The sequence below is a fragment of the Myzus persicae genome, unplaced genomic scaffold (genome assembly GCF_001856785.1).
Source record: "Myzus persicae strain clone G006 unplaced genomic scaffold, MPER_G0061.0, whole genome shotgun sequence".
NCBI lineage: Eukaryota > Metazoa > Arthropoda > Insecta > Hemiptera > Aphididae > Myzus > Myzus persicae.
The window spans coordinates 149,575-172,134 of NW_019101568.1; the positions used below are offsets into that span (position 1 = coordinate 149,575).

General features: G+C 29.4%; 1 protein-coding gene across 1 annotated transcript in view; it reads right to left on the minus strand.

Annotated features, from left to right (window-relative positions):
• The window catches only part of LOC111029603 (neurotrimin-like), a 146,287-nt gene extending 125,987 nt beyond the window's left edge, over positions 1-20,300 (minus strand). Inside the window, exon 1 of the mRNA XM_022308665.1 lies at positions 20,208-20,300. The gene's annotated coding sequence lies outside the window, so the exon portion shown is untranslated. The remainder of the gene's footprint in view (positions 1-20,207) is intronic.
• Positions 20,301-22,560: the final 2,260 nt, after the last annotated feature.

Genomic DNA, 22,560 nt, shown 5'->3' on the forward strand with positions numbered 1-22,560 from the left:
TATAAATTGTTGCAGAGATTTTTGTTTTAGGATTTTCATCCGTCCGTCAAATCAAATCAAATAACCGTAATAAAATCAATTTTTCCAAATAAATTAATTCATCAAGTATTTTGTCGGTTTTCTTGGATAATTGAGGATTTGTGATAAATGTTATCAGGCTTTTATAGATAATGTTTAAATACCTATACACGTATGATTACATCTTTATGTAAACAGTAAAACTTTCATCTTTGTCAATTTTCAACCTTTTTTGGCATATGAAGTTATCATCACCAAACTTTACCAAAATTACTTTCTTATAGTTATGAACATACAACACGAGAAACGATGAACGACTAAAAAGGTTAAAAATAAGGATCGACCTAATAGGATGTGCACTATACAAATAATTGTTTTGTGATAATGTACAATTTACATTAGATCAATAAAAACTTATATTTTGATAAGACAAACATACAGTTAAATAGTATATAATCATATACCATATTGAATATAATGACAATAATTTATAGGTATGCGATGATAGCTCAAAGTGTTTGATGTTTACAATTTTAAGTAAGTTGAATTGAACTTATCTACCTACCGATGTTGTGAAATTGAAAACGATATTATCACATTTTTAATATGTTATTTAGAAATAATTACTTTATGAAAAATATTGTTATTTGATACCAATAAATCATGGACTTAAGTGAGTAATACATTTCATTAGTTATAGTCTGTATATATATACAAAACCATTTAAAATATTCAAATATAATATAATTAAAAAATAATATTTATACCTTGTCTCCTCTCACTGTACTAATTACTCCCATAATAATCCATTAGATAGAATTCTCCGCCTACCTAATAGCTCCTGATCTGTAGTTGACTATGTTGTTATTTATCTCTACTAAACGTTTTAGTCCTTAGTTTTATTTTACCTTAGCATGTACTCTTTTTAACTGAACACTATTTAGTATAAGTTTAAACTTAAGTCTATAATTACAATTTACAACTATGTTTTCTATGTATATTATTTCATTATTATCACTTCTTGTAATCTACTAATTATTACAATGAATCTATAAATTGCCGTTTAATTGATAATCTATAGATACGCTAAGGGATTCAATATTGGTAGACCGTTTGGGTTTACTCGAATCGCCTCCAAAAACACTCGGAGGAAATTCGTGTGAAAAAAAGTCACTTATATTTGGAAGACAATTCGAAAGTCACCGAACTTTTTGTTCTAGTCAGATAAATTATTATGTGTATACATTTTACTATTTTAAGATAATTGGCGTCCGGGTTACAATAGTTGTACGCACTTTAAGTTGTAATGGAACTTGTGTTATTTTAAGTAGTATCTGTTAGTAAAATATATCAGTTTCATAATTGGTTCTCAATTAAGTAATATTAACATAAATGTGAGTACTTAAAATAAATCAGGAAAATGTGCTTAGTACACAAATTTTAACCACCTTTTTTAAATTTATATCTACCATTAGCCCTGGTGAATCATGATTTTGGTATGTCGCTTCGATATTACGACTTGAAAAAGTTGGTCAAGATCATCCTCAATTTTTTATTAAAACACAGTACATAAAAAAACTACATTTTTATGATACACCTACAAAGAAATCGAAGAGACCTAACATATGTTGGTGTAGCTAAATAGCTTATCTAAAACGCCGTGTGTTCTTAATTTTCTTATTGAAATGCACTTAAAAAGTATTATACCGGAAATATGGTCCCAGTGGTGGTATAAACGCCTGTATGAACAAAATAAAAAAGTATTTTTGAAAGTGTCCATTAAGAAAGTTAAAGACGGTTGACAAGAATTAAGAGTTTTATTTTATGGTTGCAGTGAAACACAAAATCAATAACCACACAGAATAATGTTTCAAGATCAGAATGGGACTCAATATACTGGTCTGGGTTCAGATAATTTTACACTCGTAATGATAATATCGTGTATATCTACACAGGATAACAAATTGATTCATTATAATAATATTATGTTATCAACCGAAACATTTTAATAGTGGGATAATAATAATATACTACCTACCTATCCTTACTATTATTTAACATCGACTATGGAAACTGAAAACTAAAAACGACCATTCTTTGAAATATGATTCTACTCACTGCAAAACTATAATAATTAACTATAGGATATCAGATGATTAAGTCTAAACAGTGTAATATACATAGTAATTCGTCCATACAATGAAATAATATTACGTTTGTTGAAAAGTAATTTTATTGTTATCATTTGCCGGTGCAATGGCATTAAGAGTGTGCACCGAGTCTGTCGGTCCTCTGAGTGCTCTCAACGTCTATTGTATACCAACATTGACTCCACCCGCAATACCATCGATGTAACCAAGTGCAGGGTAACTCGTGTAGGGTTTTTGATTAAGACAACCGTGATTTCAGTAGATAGGAAGGGGTAGGGGAGAAGCGCGTCGAAAAAAACCAACGTCGGTATAATCGTCACAACTTTTTTCTCCTGTATTTTTTCCTTCCACCATCGAGCACACACTATAAGCGATCATTCAGGTGTTCAGCCCTTTCACGACCTGCATGCAGACTGCATTTTCGCCCTTCGTCCACATCCGAAGCTACACACTTGTATTATTATTGTTGTTACATCGACCGGATACACCGCCGTTTTGACCGAATAATTGAATTAGACCCGGACAATGTCGGTGGTGAGAAGATTTATCACGAGGTGTTATATTATAATATTATCTGCATATGTACCTATATGCAAAAAAAGGAAACCCAGCCTTTTGTTTTTGGGGTTACGGATTTTGGATACACCGCGACAATCGTGAGGTGCAGGTAGGCACACGTGTATTCCTATAAAATAATAATATAATTTACCCGGAGTAGGTACCTTTAAAAAATAAGATCTGATAAGTGCATATCATTATGAGTGTAAGAGTAATAATTAAAAAAAAAATGAAATAAGCAAATGGGGTATTTAAAATACAAATTTCTAGAAAATAATCAATACTACTAAATAATTTTAACGAGTGGTAGGTATTTTGGGTCATATAGTTCGCATATGATACATATCAGTATCTCATTAGTATTTAAATTAAAAATATACAACAATCAAAGTCCAAGACTAAATAATTAATCCAAAATATTATCCTGAAGCCTGTGGCCATAAGTCATAACATTTTAACATCACTACTCACCACTATTATAACATAATAAATAATAATTTTTTTACGGTATAATACTTCGGAGCAAGGCCGTAACTGGAAATTAATTTCAGGGGGGGGGGGGGGTTGAACAGCCTTGCTTCAGAGGATGAACCGAAATGAGAAGTGCAACACCCGATGTTCCGATCGTCATAATATGAGTACTGTTGCCTTGAGGCTGCTAATTTTTTTATAATATAATTAAAGATTTGTGAATGTCATAGCTAAAAATTCAAAGTCGTATGATTAGGACAGTAAAATAAAAAAAAATAATACCATGAAGAGTTGGAATAAAAACGATCATCTGCCGATAGAACTAGCAGTGGACGAGTATCATGATCAGTCAGAAATAATATTATTATTCTATGACCAAAAATATCGGCGAGATCTTTTCTTATATTTTTTTATTCGTCTGTTTCTGCTCTCCTGAAATATGGACTCATGCGATTTACACGTCCTGATTTTAGCGTTTTTGAATATCGTTAAAGCGCAAACGCGTCGAGTACAACCCCGTGTGCAGCACTATAGATACAGCCGACAATTGCATTGTTTTTCTCCATCTATATTTTGACTAACACCAGGTAGGCAGCAGGTAATACTCAAATATTTAAAACCGAACGTTCCAAATGTATGTTAGCTTGAAGGTATTAAAATATTCAGATCAGATTATGAATGAAGTCGAATGCAAACGTAAAACTACAAAAATAATATTATACTAAGAATTATATTAAATACACATTGGTTATATTTTCTGTTGTTAGGTCTTTATTTTATGTAAGCACTAAAATTTGTGTGGTGTTTTATTTTTATCCATAAACATTAAACATTTAAGAAATTTATTGGATTTTATTTTAAGTCCAATATATTTAAGTTCAATAAAAATATTTTTTCATCCATAAAAAAACTTAAATTATATACCTGATATTATTTTATGTCCGTAATTGTATTAGTATCAAAATTATTTCAAGAATTACAGACATAGACAACAATAAATACCTACTCTTTAGTCCTTTTTGTGCATAAAATACCTATCTAATTGCATTATAGAATGTATAACAAAAACTTCTGAAAAAAAATGAATGCCAGTTAAAGGTATGGAAAAAATTATGAAAATAATATGGATACTAAATAATTTAAGAAATATACCCACTTACGTCTCGAAATTCCAAAAAAATAATTTGAAAAAAGTTATAATAGGTGCATAATAAATAATTTACTCCTCAAAAATATTGATATTTTAAAATAAAATAAAATACTCGCTTTAAATTAACACTTTTCGATCAAAATTTGTCTAGTAATTAGATTTTCAAATTGACTATTTTGCATTTTCCAATAAAAATGTAGTAATATATAAAAAAAAATTATTTGCGGTTAGTGCTGTACTTGTAGCGCGAACGTTAAATTATTAAAAACAAAAAAGTTTAATCATTGATTAGAACAAAAATGATTTAATTTGTCTGGTCTTTCTATTACACTCTGTATTATCACAATTTTTATTTTTTTAGTAGTACTCAAAAAATAAGTGTCCAAATAATAAGTTCAACTCATAATTCTATTAAAACTAATATAGGAATGTTTTTAATACACGTTGACATAACTAAAGTTTAAAGTAATTTATTCAACGTTTAAACATTGAATTATATTTGTAGAGTTTAACATTTCGGAGGAGTATTAACGTCAAAAATATATGTTTCAGAAAACAAACGATAAAAAAAAGTTTTTGTTCGAAAAAATTATGACTGTTATAAAGTTTCTTTTGATATGCATATATGGATTTTTAATCATTTTTTAGTTATGACACATGAGTTAGAAAACTATGATTTGTAAATAGTAGTGCAGCTCCTTAAATATTGCAAAAATCGAAAACAAACTAAAGTACTTTATTGTTTTTGAGAACTATAAAAATTAATATTATGTAAAAAAAATTATTATTATTAGTTATTTCCATTGTAAGAAGTAATATTATGTAAAAAAATGTCGAGTCAAGCAAATGGCCATCGCTGCCGAGACTTACTTCTAATAGAAAATAAAAAAATAAAAAAATAAAAACACAATCTAATATAAATTTTAATTGAATTAAAATAAATACGATTAAAATAGTACAGTTATTTAGTCAGTTATTTCGAATTGTAATAAGACTGATTTCAAGATTAATTATAATATGTATGTTGTGCACATTAAATGTATCATCCGTTTTATAAGCACAGTATCATTTTTAGCGATATTGTAACGTAGTCATGTAGAAAATCATAGGGAATTAATGATCAGACTTATATAAATTAAGGTTTCAGAAAGTTATATAATAATTTTTTGGATGTTTATCAGTTACATAATAGTAAATAATTGGATATTGCACCCTGTTGGGTACTGAGAAAAAATTATTTATAGAATTTTCTTGACGTTTTTAAAGCAAACAAGAACATAAAATATAGGTAGGTAGTACTATATGTTGAGACTCAGTTAACAATAATCTTGTTGATTATCTTACAAATTTTTCCAAATTTGTCTAGTTTAAATTTTAATTTCAAATATCATGAAATTACAATACATTAATACATATTATTAATTTATACATATCGGTAATGCTGCTAAATCATAATCCATGCAATCTATACAAAATATTAATACTTGAATGTGGGCACTGTTACGTCGAATGGCCTTAGATGCCATGTACTGATTTAAGTTTAATATATATATATATTCGCAGGATAATAGTTTTGTAGTAATGATATTTTTATTTTATTTTTTAAATATCACAAACCTACTGTAGTAATAATAATAGCGAACGACATTTAAAAATATTTGCATCTTGAAATTGTAATAAATATATAATATCCGTTTTGGCGATAATTTATTGTAATGGCGATTTCCGTAAGTATACACACACGACCGCAGTCATGAGAATCTCAGTATAATATTATTACATCGTAAATCGTAATGCTAAGTATTGATCATACGATTATATTCAAATCCCACACATCACCTCATGACCCAATAGACATATTATAATATCTTATTCCCTAAGAGCATTAATTTAGTTGCACATCAAACGGTTTCTGCTCTTAGACAGATATATACGTTCTCGAAATCCGTTTATTACTTGTCGGTCAACTAACCCACTCCTATACTCCGTTTGAAGTGGTTTCTAATGATTAGGTAACTCGCATTCACATGAACAGTGTACACTGTACACTGTGTGTAGTACTGTATGACGTGCTGACGCAAGAACGAATTCCGCGAGGGAATTAAGGGTCAACGATTTTCCCGTTTACAAAGTATTTTCGTTCGGACGTGGTTCGACTTTTCGTGTTCCCTATAATATTTCGTTACGAACTGTGGGATTTTGAATGATTTTCAATAGTTATTTTAAATGCGACGATTCGTTATAGCCATCTCTGTTGTACCTACGTCATATAATAGGTGATAGCTGGGAAATGATAGACTTTACACCTAACCGACCCATGTTCCTCGCTTAAATTCATTAGATATTCATTATACCCACGGGTAGGACGACGATCACTAAGGTAACTTGTCAGGATGGACGAGACTCCTGCAGATGCGTCGGACCAAGAACTCCTCACTAGGAGAACTGGGCGAGATATCCAGGGTGGTGGAACTCCGGTCGACTCGTGAATAGGGATGTAATTCAGGTGGACAAATACGAAATTGTGTATCATAAACCGTGTGGGGTAAGACGGGTTCAAAATATATTTAAAAATGTAAGCCCCCGTGAAGCTTGGATTAAAGTTTCACCGAGGGTATAACTGCAACAACTGTTGTGTATTATATTATTTAAATAAACTACTCTGCATGTGAGGAAGTAATACTTACGCGCTCCTCCCCCCCCCCCCCCATATGATGTGGATCAAGAACGAAAAAAAAAAGTGATGGGTATAACTATAGTGGTTTTTTTCTTGTATATTATTCAATATTAATACCACCATCGAAACAGATGATTATTGTGTCGTAATATTGTCATCGCGACTCATTTATCGGCCTTCGAATCAGTCGAATATTAATAACAATAATATGAAATATTATATTATATCAAACGCACAAAAAAAATAACGACGGAAATACATTACGACATTGCCGATGTCTCGGCGCGGCGCATGACTCTAAAAGTCTAAACGTTTATATTATTATTATATTATTACGTTCCATTAAACGTATTGGATACGGCGCGTCTATATAATAAAAAACACCTGTTCTTCGCGGTTATGGTTGTACAGCGAGCGTATGCCGTTTTTTCTCGTTCGTTCTTTTTATTCGGGAACAAACCTATGGTAGTTGTATGTGTTATTGGAAAGCCATTTTTCCCAGCACTCCGCTTGTACGTACCTATATGACGTATAATATTATATGTATGCTTAAGTGTACACGCGCACGCACACACACACACGCGCGTGTACGCTCACACACATATTTACGTTGATATTGATATTGTATAATATTATATGTATATAATAATATATATATACACCTATACAGATCCATACCTACATCCTACTAACTCCAAATGCGTGTGGATGCCAGGGTAATGCGTTTTTTTTTTTTTTTTTACTTATCCGCATGGAAATGAATATACATAAGCGTGGCGTACATAATATATATTTACGCGTGTACCCGCGTATATATTATGATAATATACCGATGAGACTCAGTCTAATAATAAAAAAATATATTATTTATATAGATAATAATACATATACACCTATACACATATTGTATGTGGCAACAGATTCGACGACTTGGGGAGAAAAATTGACTGGTGTATGGGCGAGGTCTCACTCGAATATTTCCATGCATAGACTATTTACATCTTCAGTTTAAATGAGGGAACTTAATCTAAAGAGAAAAGACATTATGATAATACTAGACGTGTATTATTAATATTACGTAGAAATTGAAATTGATTAAGTGGCTTGGAGAGGGCGGTACGTTCAATCTGCGGCCACGCTCTGAGCGTACGTACCGGCCGTCGTTGCTAGCACTCGGATGGGTGACCACCCGGGTTTTTCAACTTATTCCAACCAACCTTTTCATCCCCCTCACACTGCAGTAACAAGCCAATGTTACCTTAGTAGTTGAAGCCTTAATCCAAATAAAAAAAAATAGAAATTAAAATACCGATAGATTGTGATCATTTTACAACGTACACGTTTGATATTATTGTATGCAATATACGGCATATTATATGGCGATGTCATTGTTTAGGGCTTCAATTTAATTTTAACAGGAATCTCTATACAATTAAAATGAGTTCAGACTCAAGAGCAGTAAAGTATTGTTTAGTATTATCTTTGTTGGGATTCAAATGCAAATTAAAGGTAAAAATGTGAGCATACACTAAAATACAAAAAACGATTATTGTTTATCGCCATTATTATTATTTTTGTTTTTTTTATTGATATTTTTCAATTATCATCGGAAATAATAGCCATTAATTATAATTATGTTTTTGCAACATTAAATTGAGTTACATAATTTAGTTTTGTCTAAAAAATATATAACTTGTGTGATGGTGTCCGCGTCTGGTTATTATTTTATATTATAGAACACATTTTCGTTCAAGATTTTTATTTATTTATGAAATCTTAAGACTATCTCCAAAAAATGTTAACTTACTTATAATTGTTTTCCTAGATCATCACATTAGAACCGTGACAAATTTAGATTAAAAAAACAACAAAACACATTTATCACATTATGTTGAGAACCTATACGTATGATATCATATTAGACAGGTAAATTATAAAACATGGGTAACCTATAGGTTCGCTAGGATTTTCCTGGTACCAATAACACGACAAATGGAACTACGACGTATTTGCGATTGGTTCCTACTATGCACGACTTTCGTTTATTATACGATATCGTTGACCTTCATGCAGTTTCATTAGGTCCATATATAGATTGTCATTAAATGTATAGGTTTGCATTGCGGAACCTGCTGGCATCATGACATTTTCATCGGGTCCAATAACGTGGAAAATGGAAATTCGACACAAACGCCATAGGTACCTAACCTCTACACGGTTATTACGATATCGTCTCTTGCGGTTTCGTTTCGGCCCACATTGCCGTCGTCGATGAGGGCAAAAACGTTTACATAATATAATATAATATTATTCTCTATAATGCGTTTACAGTTTCGCGGGGTTTAATGAACAGCGTCGCCGTGTCTCGTGTTTATTTTTCTTTCTTCCTTCCGGTTTGGGGTTGAGGTCACCCATATATATATTTCCGATTACGCGCAGGTACACGGCGAGCGGCGGGGTTAACGCTATGTGTGCAGTCCACCGCAGTCGCGTTCTTCGCTTATACTTATAGGTACTTTTCTTCTCCTTCTTCGTCGTCATCATCATCTTCTTCTTCTTCTTCTCCCGTTTCGTTTCTTTTCGAAAAGCAACTCCGGTCGGACTCCGTTGCTACAAGTTTGTGTCATTTGTCACAAACAGTTGTTTTGCCCGACGCATATAATAATTTAACGCATACATATATACATATACATAAGTCCGCTGGTACAACTCGAAATTGAAATATTTAATTACGCGGTCTGCGCGGCTACACACCTAGAAACCGAAATTTGTCAGCGGGCGTATTATTACTGTTATTATTATTATTGTTAGTATTATAGGTGTAAACTACCACTCATACTACACCTATACTATGTGCCCTAATGGAAACGTGGGAAACACATAATATACAATATACTTACGTACTATTACTACCACCGATTGTTTTCATAATGCGCTTAAAGTAAAATACTATATAAAATAAGCGGCGTTGCTCATAATATGGTTGTAAAATATAGGTTTTTTCAACTATGAAAATTAAAAAATGTGTTTGCGACATCGATCTTAACCACCACCGTCCACAGGTCCATTAAAAAAGCCCCTGTAATTCGGAATGATTAATAATATTCAGTATATCCTATCAAGTATCGATATCATAACAATAATGATATGTTTAACGCGACTTTGTGAGACGCGTCTCATTAATTGTTATCATGTGTAAATGACACAAATCAAATGTAATCGACATCAATAACTGCGACAATACGTGAGCAAATGGAACTGCATTGTCTTTTTCACAGAATTTGACATTCAACACACGCTGAATAATAATACGTGAAATAATGTTCTTTATTTCCCTCCGCAGTGTACCTACGTACATTCGATATATTTTATAAATGCGAAATATTTTTATTATCGTCGTAGGAAAAAAAACATAATAATATTATACACGTCCAAAACATTATCATCCCCAATGAATAGATATCGTTATTCTACGCCTGTTGTAAGTGCTTGATATTATAATTTTAGTTGGTCTGAAAGCACTCAAATGTCAAGGGTTTGAGAGTTAAATAAATTCATGAATATGAGCACGACACATATAGGTACCGTATTATTATATTCAACAGTCATACCCATAGCTCATAGGTACCTAATCTTTAAATTTTTTTGTACCTAATAATAAATAAATATTTATTATTTTTAATATGGAATAATAATTATTAGTGTATTAAATTGATTATGATTGTGGGTATATGTTTTTTTCGTTCTTATTAGATACAAAGTAATCACCCGAATATTACAAAACTGCTTAAAAGTTCTAAGTTTTTTTATAGATAAAATTAACCTCTATTCTGAAGGTCCCTGAAATGTAATAAATAAGTGATTTGACTGTGTGCGCTTTATTTATAATAACCCATAGAAACCTTTAAAACCAAAATAAATATCTAAGATTTAAACAACATAATTGATATAAACATGATAGTAATATAGATTATAAAATGTATATACCTTTTACAGCCAATCGTCAGAATAAATAGCAAGCATATCAGAGAATAATAAAAAAAATACCTACCTGTCACCCAGAATATTGTATTCAAATAATAATTATATCATTCAAATAAAATAAAATAATAAAAATGTTTATAAATAAAACGATATAATATTCTATTTATTTTGTTCTTATAATTTTTAATTGGAAATATGCGTATGATTTGTTTGAATGTTTTTATATTCTTTTTGAGTGTTGTTCATATTTTATTTTCGTACGCATCATTATTAATGTAGTAAATATTAACTTTAAAATAATACGGTTTTAATTTATTCTGTGGCATTTAAATAAGTTTTTTAAAATTTTAAATATACTGTGAGTCAGTGACATATATATATTTAATAAAATTACTGTACAAGAACGTATAAAATGACTATTAAAATATATTCTTCTGGTATGAAAGAAATCGTATATTTTTTTTTAGTTACTAACTCTCTGGATTTCTTTGTTTGTTTGACCACCCTCCTAAACCCAAACATTAAATACCGAGCTTTGTTAAGTTCATTTCTTTTTTCACTGCGTCCACATCAATATTAAGTCCAGTAGCTCTGCCAGCAACATATTTTAATACGTACGTGATGTGCCACACAAATAGCCAACATTTACACTTTGGACGTGTGCTTAAGTTTTTTTTTTTTAGGGTTTAAGTGCTACAAAAATAAAAAAGGACGTCATGTGATAAGCAAATAGTAGTGAAAAGAAAAAAGATGGTTCCCCGGCTTATGTGTGACCGTATACGTAACTTTTTCACGAATCATTTTTCATAAAGTTTTTTTTCCGGGACATTTTATTTATTTTTTCTATATTTTCATAAGCATACATTCCTCAGTACTAGGTGGGATTGAAACACTATAGAAGCGAACAACGTAAGTTAAATTATACGAAGAAAATAATTTAAATTCTGTAATTTGAATTTCGACACTTTTGCATACCTAGGTATTATGCTACCTATTATAACACTGCAGAATACAAAACGCCTACTTAATATAACTTGGAAGTGAATAGATCGTTAAATTAAAGTTAAAACAAACTAAAATAAATATTAAATCTATCGATTAAAAATATGTTATGCTTATAGTTATAAATTATAACTTATAATACTCATAACTTCCATTTCATAACTTCATAAGTTATTAGTTATTACATAGGTACATAAAGTGTCAATCAAAAACGGTTGAAACTAAAACCATCACATTACCATTAAGTATCTCTATTATTTACTTATATTTACTTATGACATAGAAAACGCAGTGTTACTTTGCAACTAATAAATAATAACTGAATGGAAATTACAGATTCAAGAATAAATTTAAATTAAATAGGGAGGAACTAGGCACCTCTGCATCATGCAGTAGGTCAAGTCATTGAGTAAATTACTATAATGTATGTGTAATTTCAATTCAATGATAAATCGTTGCATATGATAAACGATTCTGAGCGAAGACAGTCTGTTCATTTGCACAGCCAAGTTTATTTTATAACATATTATTTATATTTTACTATTAGTAATAAGGTGAGCTGAATTAATTTTTCCGATTTTTCTGATTTTTTCCAAATTGTATTTATTATCAGAGATGTTTTCACAACGTATACTCCACACACGCCGTATGCAATAATAAACTCTCAAAACGCATTTTAAAAATCATTAATGTAGTCTCTCAAGTCTCAATGAACTTGCCAAAAAAATTGTTATTGTTTTCGCAGAGAGATATTCATGTCTTTAAAATTGAAAACCTAATAATAAATTATTATTATTTATATAAATAATGTAAATGAAAATGTGTTTATTATCATTAACACTAAACACTATTTTATTGTACAAAAGTCATAGACTGGAACTTAACATTGGCAATGGCGCATATGGAAGAACTTTTTTTGTTTTAACACACTAAACTTTTTTACTAAAACTGTGCTGAGTAGCTGAGTATACCTTCAAAAAAAATAGCTCTGAAATAGTCAAAATATATTTAAAATTATACTGTGTGTTAAAAATGCTGATATAAACAGTTAGCAGAAGTTCAAGTATTTTATTTTCCTCCTTTGTTTAACCGACAGCAGAGGAGGCTCTGTGTTAACTATACTACTCCTCTGCTGCCCAAGTTCAAACATCCACAGTAATTCATTATTAGAACCGCATAAAATAAGAAAATCGATTTTGCCAATAGTTGGTTTTGGTTCTGCTACAGCAGTAACTGACCGCGAACGTGTTAAAATTACCGTTTTTTATAAAAAAACGTCTGATATTTTGAAAAGTACTTATACTGGGATTTTTAATTTTGATATTCTAAAAGTTAAAGTCCTTCATATGTCTTGCTATATTTAATATTTAATACTATATTTCATACTTACAATTTTTCTATTGTTAAAATTGTTTAACTCCTATTTTATTTATCGCGTTATATCGTTACTTATATAATAAACTTTGTGTTCTTAATTAATAATCTCTTACTCTCTATCTTTAGCACAACCTATTAGCTTAAAATAGACACATAGTCATGTAAACTAACTTAATGATTTTATATTCTGAGGAATTAATGATGGTTTTCAAATAAATAAAAAGTAACAAATACATTCAAATTTCTTCAAATACAGTAGAAATCATTTATAATGCAACGGTTGTAATGACATATCGGGTTATAGAACCTTCAATTAAAGAACCCTACAAAATGCATAGGTAAGTTTTATATGTTAAATTTTATCTGAAATTATGGCAATTGATTATTTTGAAAATATAAGTAATTTATATACAATAAATAGTGAATACGTATGTACAAAAAAAAAAATCACATAATTGTAAAATCAATACATTAATAGCTCCACTCCGAATCTAAAATAAATTACCTTATATTAGAATAACAATATTAACCTATTATCGTGCTTATAATATTTAATTATTGTTTTTTTTTTAAACAAGTGTTATTTTTAATTATTTAGGAATACAAATTTAACGGCAACCTACATAAATTAATTTTAAAAAAAATGCGTAATTAATATACACGTTACTTTTATCACCTTTTAAGTATTAAAAATCAATTACTATAATTTAATACACGATTAAATTCATTACAAATAGATTTATATAAAATAAAACTTGTCAATTAAAGTAATGAGAAGGATCAACAAAAGTTGAGTAACGATAATAATTAAATTCAAAAATTCAAATGTATGAGTGTTTGTCCTTTATGCATTCCTATATCATTCCTTGATTGCCTTAGTTCTGCGTGATGAACACTTAAAAAACAAACCTTTTTTTTTCATTATTTTTATAATGTTAAGGATCTGAAAATATCGACAGCTGCAGCCATAATATATTATATACACATAGTATATAAAATGTACAATTTAAAAGTATAGCAGAGGTTAGGTATAAATACTTTTATAATATTCGTATATTTCATACTTAACAGTTTAAAATTATCTTAACAAAAAACATCAGTTTAAATATTATGAATTGTCAATTCAAAATAAAATATGTTAATATGTTAATAAAGTATCAACTATCAAGTAAAATACAATTATTTTATTCAACTAAAAAAAAAACAATAGAATATATGCTCGTTTATTATAATGCATGAAGATCTAAGTGAACCGTATGTAGTATCGAATATAGGTTTATAATATAATTATGTTCACTTCACCATAATTAATAATTAACACACAATTAAAGTATAGAATTTTGACGAAACATATTTTTATTATGTTCGTGTATCAAAAGACACACGATGCCTATATATATATCAGAATTTCGTTGTTATATGAAAATAATATATATATATATTGTAATATCATCGTCATCGTTCTCTTTATCCCCTTAAGGGCCTGTCGAGTTTTTAACCTGCCATTCATTCATAAGAAGTGCGATATCATGGAACAAACACATAGTTAGCAACTGCAACGGTATATCTTTTTCGATTTAATAAATTTCGTGAGAGGTATAAAGTATGAAAAAAACAACCATGGGCCAGAAAACAACACTTTATGAATATAATGTCTATACAGCACCCGATTTACACTATCCCTGAAACAAAAGCATTTCAAAAATTATACACGTACAAGAACTGTTGTGTTCGTAAAGCCATAGGCGAGGACGAAGATGAAAGATACGTACAGTAACCCCCCAAGTGAAAAAGGGTGACAAGAATATGGGGGTGGTAATTTTAACTTTTATTCTAAAATATAGTGGGTTAGTGGGTAGTAGTACCTCTATAGTCTATACGTCGTAGAAGGGACGATAAAAAAAAAATAAAAACCACTGCCCAAACTAGAACGCCAGTGTCATAGTGAAGTATTGCGCCGGTTGTAAAACCATATATTAGGCGACTCCAGATAAATACTTCAAATTAAACTAAGGAAATCGCGTACATCTATGTAATTGATAGTGTAAAACTAAATTATTATTATTTATTACGTCGTAAGAAACAACTATTTTTCTGTAAGATGGGTAGCACCATAATTGATTATGCTTTATCCGAGGAATTACCATAGTATTATATATATATAATTTATATTTTATATATATGTGTATATAACAAAACGAATAAATTATTTTATTTTTGTTTTTCACACTGTCAAAGTTTGAAGTATTCTTTTGCTTCATCTTACACCGAACAACTATTTATAAATGTGTATAGTAAAAATATTATTTTATCGTTTTAAGTTTCATCGTAAACAAATTATTGCATTAAAACTAAAATAATATACAAGTGTTGAGTTATTACTTCCTCCCAGTGTACTTTTTAAGATTATAACAAACTCGTATTTTATAAGTACGCAAACAATTAAACTCAGTTTTAAGCAATATTGAAATACATAGCTGAATTTATATGGACATTTGATGAATATATTATATAAACAATTTTACCACAATTATGACAAATCAAATGAATTCTAATCGGATCTAAATTTATCCAAAAACAATCTATTTTCACTGTAAGAAAATAACTGCTCAAGCAATAGTGCCTTCTCGGTTTTTCGAAATTTTCTCAAAAGCTATTGGAGAATTAGAAAAACTGCACCTCTAAAGAACAAGTTTAATAACAAAAATATTTTTATAAAATCTTAAACTAATAATTTCCTAAGTAGTTTCCCTAAAAAAATATGATGTGTCTCTTCATCTCAATATAATTTCACTACTTTAAGAAGCTTAAAAAATAACTCTAATTTTCATAGTTAAAAATTAAATTTGACTTAAAATGCTTTAATTTGAAATTAAAGAGATTCAAAAATGATTTAATTAATTATTTATGAACCAATTCGTTATAAATTAATGCAACATTACTATATTAACTAATATTTTCAAATGTCTAGTTGTATGAATAACAAGTTTTTGGAGATGACGAAGATAACATTGATAGTTGTGTAATTAATTAAAATGATCAATTGACAATACAAATGTATATATTTGATCCGAAAAAAATTGACATACGAACAAAATTGTTTAATAAATATTTTATACTTAAATTCAATAATAGACTACCATATGCATTGCATTTAACATAGGATAATTTCTCGTATCTACATACTAAATATTATTATGCGATAGAATATAGAATTTCAAACGTATAATAAACGTAAATAATCTTCATACGATATCATATCTTATAGTGGATGTATTGTATATAGGTACCTACTCATTCTTAGGTATTACATTTATTATTACAGAGGAGTAAGTATTATTAGAGCTCGAAATTGATCAAAAAGCCAAGTATATTTAAAATATTAATATAGTACCTATGTTCTTTTTTTTCGTAGACATATTTTTTCTACTTTTCGAAGTTCTAAGCATATTTTTTGTACGTGTGTTTTTGTTCTGCGACATTTTAATCATTTTGTCATAGCTGTAGACGATGGCGGCTTTCATTATTACCCATTAGTAAATAAGTATGAATACTCGTAATAATTATAAAACAAACAAACACATACGACACACCACACACCTATTGACTTGTAAAAAATGTATACAAATAATAAACATCACCTTTGTATACGGAAAAAGTTCTGAGAAACTCAATATTTGCCTTTACTATCACAATAACCATTAATCACAATAATATGCTGCATAATGAATTAGTATCAAGATACATTTTCCGTCGTGTACCTAACTACCAACTATACCGAATTTGTGATGGATAAACAGTTATTGTTATCTTTAATTATTGTTGAATTCAACGAATATTGTCGTCAAATGTGATCACAACTACACATTAAGGTTTTCAAAACTTTCAAGACACATTGTTGAACACATAAAATGCTAATTGCAGGTTTCAGACAGAAGTTATACTTGTTCGAGCGGTGCGCTCACCATGAAAACTCGATTATCTCACCATACGAAACAAATATATTGTATATACATGAATTGTATCAAGGATGTGTTTTTAATATTTTGCATAATTATTTGGAATTGTCATTAATTCATTTTGGAAATATAAACTATGAGTAAAAAAATAAATCATAATAAATAAACTTGAATTATTTATTTGTATATTTAAACCCTAAATCGATTTCAGTATAGGCACTCATCATAGATAACACTTCAAAATGTTTTGGAAAAAAAAATCTATTGTATTTATGCACTCCCGTAGTATTAATTTTACTCTTCTGCCGTAATATATTTTTGAGGGCTCGGCAAATAGTAAAACAGTCTTTGTAGATTTTTAAATTTAAATTACTTCACATTCTTTCTTGGTCATATTATTTTTATTATTATTCTGTATCGTATCAATACCTTTTCAAAACCTCTTTGAGTAATATTACCGATATATTTTATCGTCTATCCCTTGAACACATACTTTGCCTTTGACTTCCAATCACGTCTGAATAATGCTTTTTTTAGTCCTTAAACTACGGTCCAAAACACCCCCGATGTTAGGATAAATTGCGTTATCTGAATACAAGGGTGACTGGATAAACAAACTATACTCTCGGATAAGTACATCGTTCAAACTAAATAAACCAGTCATTTTATTTTTTTAGGTGATTCCTCGGAAAATATCGTAATTCATTTTAAAAGACTTTAGTACAGATTTCTGGTCAAACTACAAAACAAATTTGATTGAATCATCTAAGACGACGTTCAATCTTTTGAAAGATGTGCATAAATTGCATTTCGCAACATTTATATTATCATACTTTTGATATGCAGTATAATATACTGATACATCTACTTAATATACAGTCACATTAAAAATGCATTATGAGTATCCGTTTGTTACACACATTGATCCACTATACTTTAATACAATAAATCAAAAACAAATCATCAACGTCTAAACCTATAAATGCGTACGTTTCAATTGACTCAACAGATTTCCACTTCAATTTTTCTGGGACGATTGAAAGTTACTTCTTAATCTACTGAGTCGGTGCCTTGGTGAAACAGCTTACCATAGCAACATTTTTAATTGATTATAATTAATTGTCCCGAGTATAAAGCCTAGGTACATACTCTTTTTCAAGGCAAGTTTTGCAACTGTAATAAAATTTAACTTTATGTTTTTAAATAGTACCTTATAGTATTTATAAATACTCTGGTCACCATAAAAATATATTATTCTTTTTAAATAACCAAGTTTAATAATTAAAAATAATGAATGCAAGAATGAACTCTCTCTGGAAAAAAAATGAAAAAAAAATAATAATAAATTGTTTAAATTGTGCAATAATTCAAATTATAATAAATGATGCAACATTTTTTCATGCCTATATGTGATGAACTTTGTTTGTTCTTATAACAGCGAACTAATTTTGGATTTCAGTTATTTAATTTGCATATTTTAGATTTATAACTTACGTGATTGGTTTTAAAAAATTTGAAAAAAATCTAATATTCAAATACTATACCTACTTGTGTTATTTAGACTTATACCATAAATCTTAATATTTATAAGAAATTGTTAAAAGTGTATACTGAAATAATATTTCAAATTTTAATTAAAGCACAAATAAATTGTGCTCACTAATTTTTGATGGTAATATACATATAATTGTATTTAGTAAACTTTAGTTCTTTAAAATATATACTATAAAAAATGTCCATAATATAGTCTAATCTGATGAATATGTAACAAATATTCTAAATACAAAATTTAACCGACATCAGAACGAAAACCGTTTTAAAAAATATTTCAATATCACTTCAAGTAAATGTAGGTTTATCCTCAATTAATGAAGAATCTTTCTCATTATAAGATTACGAGCTTTCAAAATATAAAATACACGACGATTGCCAGTCTTACAAAACGTTGTTTAACTCGTTAAATTGTAAGTTGTCTCGAATTCTCAATATCCAATTAAAACTAAAAACCACTTCAATAATCATTCATGATGTATAATACATCATAACGTAATATATTATATTTCTATAATCCGATACATCCGTACTAAAAACGATCCAGTATTTAGGATTTTAATATAAGAAAGGATAGAAAATCAAAATACTATTTCACCTTAATCGTTAATTTTTTTTTCACTTTCATGTTTGTTCTTTTAATTATTTCTAAGTACACATCGAATAAGAAAAGACCCAAAAATTTAAATGTACAAAAATATTTTTAAATGTAAAATACATCTTGCATTTTTTTATAAAATGATTTATTCTTAAAATCCAAATGAAACATTTAATAATAAATTATTTGAGTTTCAGATGAAATTGGAAATTAAACAATTTAATCTTAAACTAGTTAAATATAATCTAAATATATAATATAGGACTAATTTGTCTTTAAACTGAAAATCGATGTATTATTGGAACACACTGTTTGAACATAAATCCTGTCGAGTCCATAATAACTATTGTAAATAACGAAACATACATTTAACATGCCAGATTGAACATTACGTAGGTAGGTACCTACTTATAATATCATGACTTGTCCATAGAAAACATGAATAATACTATAATATACAGCTAATGTAATAATAAGACAGAATATATCGAATTCTAATCGTTTTTCGTTGGTTATAAAAAATATTTCACTCTTCGTCTAGTCGTCAAGGATGTTTAAATTTCACGGAAATCGAAATACAACGAAACTTAATAATTATAATTATTCATGGACCGAATATTTTCATACTTTTTGTGAAAAAAATCTCCCCCCTCCCCCCTTAAGCATTAACTACGTTACTAGAACATTATAAAATATAATGTTAAAGACGTACCTGTTGAATCAATCGCATGGACGTCGGCCCGCAAAAGGCTGACGAGGAAGCAGCACGCAATGCACGCGGCATGTGATTCGGCCGGCCGCCACATTACTACTAACGGTGGACTCTCTTGCAACCAACGTCGTTTAAAATTCCGCCCCCGCCGCCACCACCCCTGACCTACAGCACCACCGATATAACGGTAATAACAGCATGCGTGCGTGTTTAAAGCGAAACAAAAATATTTTCCGAAAATACGTATTCTTACCGGAATGACCGAAACCGTTGTGTTAATATTGGTATATAGTTGATAGGTACGATGGGTAAATACGGTTCTTATCCAAAGGCTTTAGCCGAAAGCGGTTAGTAATAATAATATTACTATGGATCAGATAGATAATATATGTTTGTATAATATTATTGTTTATCATTGGTGGAGATTTAGTAGAATTTTAGAGAGGAGGGCTTAAATTGTGTTTTAATAATGGATAAATCTGCTATTCATTTAAATAACTGCTTTCCCCTAATATCGATGATTAACATTTTTTTTTTTCATTCCCATTCACGTAAATATTATTACCTATTGTGCATAAAAACATTATTAATTACAGTGTGAATAACAATAATCAAACGCATTGTGTTAATGTCCACAATTGTGCATCAATAAAAACAAAAAATCAATAAATGCGTGTTAATCTTAGTATAATAATTATCGAATATCTAAAGAAAGTTTTTGAGACATGGCGTGTGGAAGATAAAAATAACTATTAAATCCAAAAATAGTCTATAAACAATCCAAACCATAAAGGATTTTAAACAATATTCTTCTCAATATCGCAAGCTATAAAATAATAACACTCTTTTCAAATGCCAGGGAATGGCCTTTATTATTATATACACCATATCCGCCTGTGATGTACAATATTATGTATTATAATATACAAACGGCGAAGAGAATTTCTCAGTTATTTAAGAAATTTTTAATATGCAATCCAACTGGATGTTAATATCACTCAGTTTCGAACGTATTTTATACTTACAGCTTTATATTTATGTATACAGCTTTCAATATACACAAGACGGCCTTTGAGGGACTGGAAAATTTGGGTAATTTACCCTTCTGGCTATTTAAAATCAAACATGGTACACAAGATCCACCTCCCCTAGAAAACTGTTGGCAGGCGTCTTTGGCAACAAGTGTTTCAGTAATGATAATAATAATAATAATGATAATAATAATAATAATAATAATAATATTATGATTTCGGGTCTGTGTAGCGAAATGACGTGGTTCTCGGGTCTCCGATCATAAATTCATAATATTGTGAACTTCGATTTCAAACGGCGAGCTGTTGCCTGTAAAGAAGCCGTCGATATCTAAATAAATACATTTGGCATGACATGACTTGAAGGGTGGTAATTGGCATCACGAATGTTGATGTCCTTAAGTGTGGAGATTATGGAATTTATAAGGTTCATAAGGTAAGGGATAACATTTGCAATCTTCATATTCATTACGCCACATTGTCCAGCCGTATTATTTATGTGTTTAAATAATTTATTATATTACAGTACCCACCTATTAGGTACACTGACTGTCACATCGACAAATTGTCGGGAATTCGTTGGCGCTAGAAAGTAGAAAGTATTGAGATTCTGAGTGTGGGAACCAGTGATGTGACCAGTGTGCGGGATGTTAGTGGTATAATTGTCATCCAGAGCCGTCTCAAAGTTTTTCGGGACCCAGTACGAATTAATGCAAGGCGAATCGTATCACAAAATAATCATAAAAATTATAGTCACAACGATTTGCAAAATGTTAACAAATTAGACTAACCTGCAAGGTCATTCAAACACATGGCATCGTTGAATGTAACTTGTATAGTCTTCAGTATTAAAATAATAACACTTCTAAAAACTATATTAGCTGCACAACACTATACAATGAATAAGTAATTACAAAAATATTGAACATTCAATAACATGGTGTAATAACTATAATAGGTAGGTATAGTAAAAAATGAACAAACTCTGTTATGCCACTTAGATGCTTGCAATAACGGATTCCTAAAAAGAAACTTGGATATTTGTATGATTAATATTTGCACCGTGCAAAAAACAAATGATATTTTTATTATCATTTAAGATAACTGGAAAAGTAACATGTTTCATGAACATTTTTGTAGAAAATAATATTATGTAATAAAAACAAAATAAACAAAATAAAATTGTACTATTTAAATTACACAAAACGATTTTAACAACAGTAGGTCCTTATGAGTAACACAATTATTTAATGTCCTTGAAGTTAACCACCCAACATTATTAAACCAAATTCATATTTGGTCATTCTTTAGTAAGTCATTAC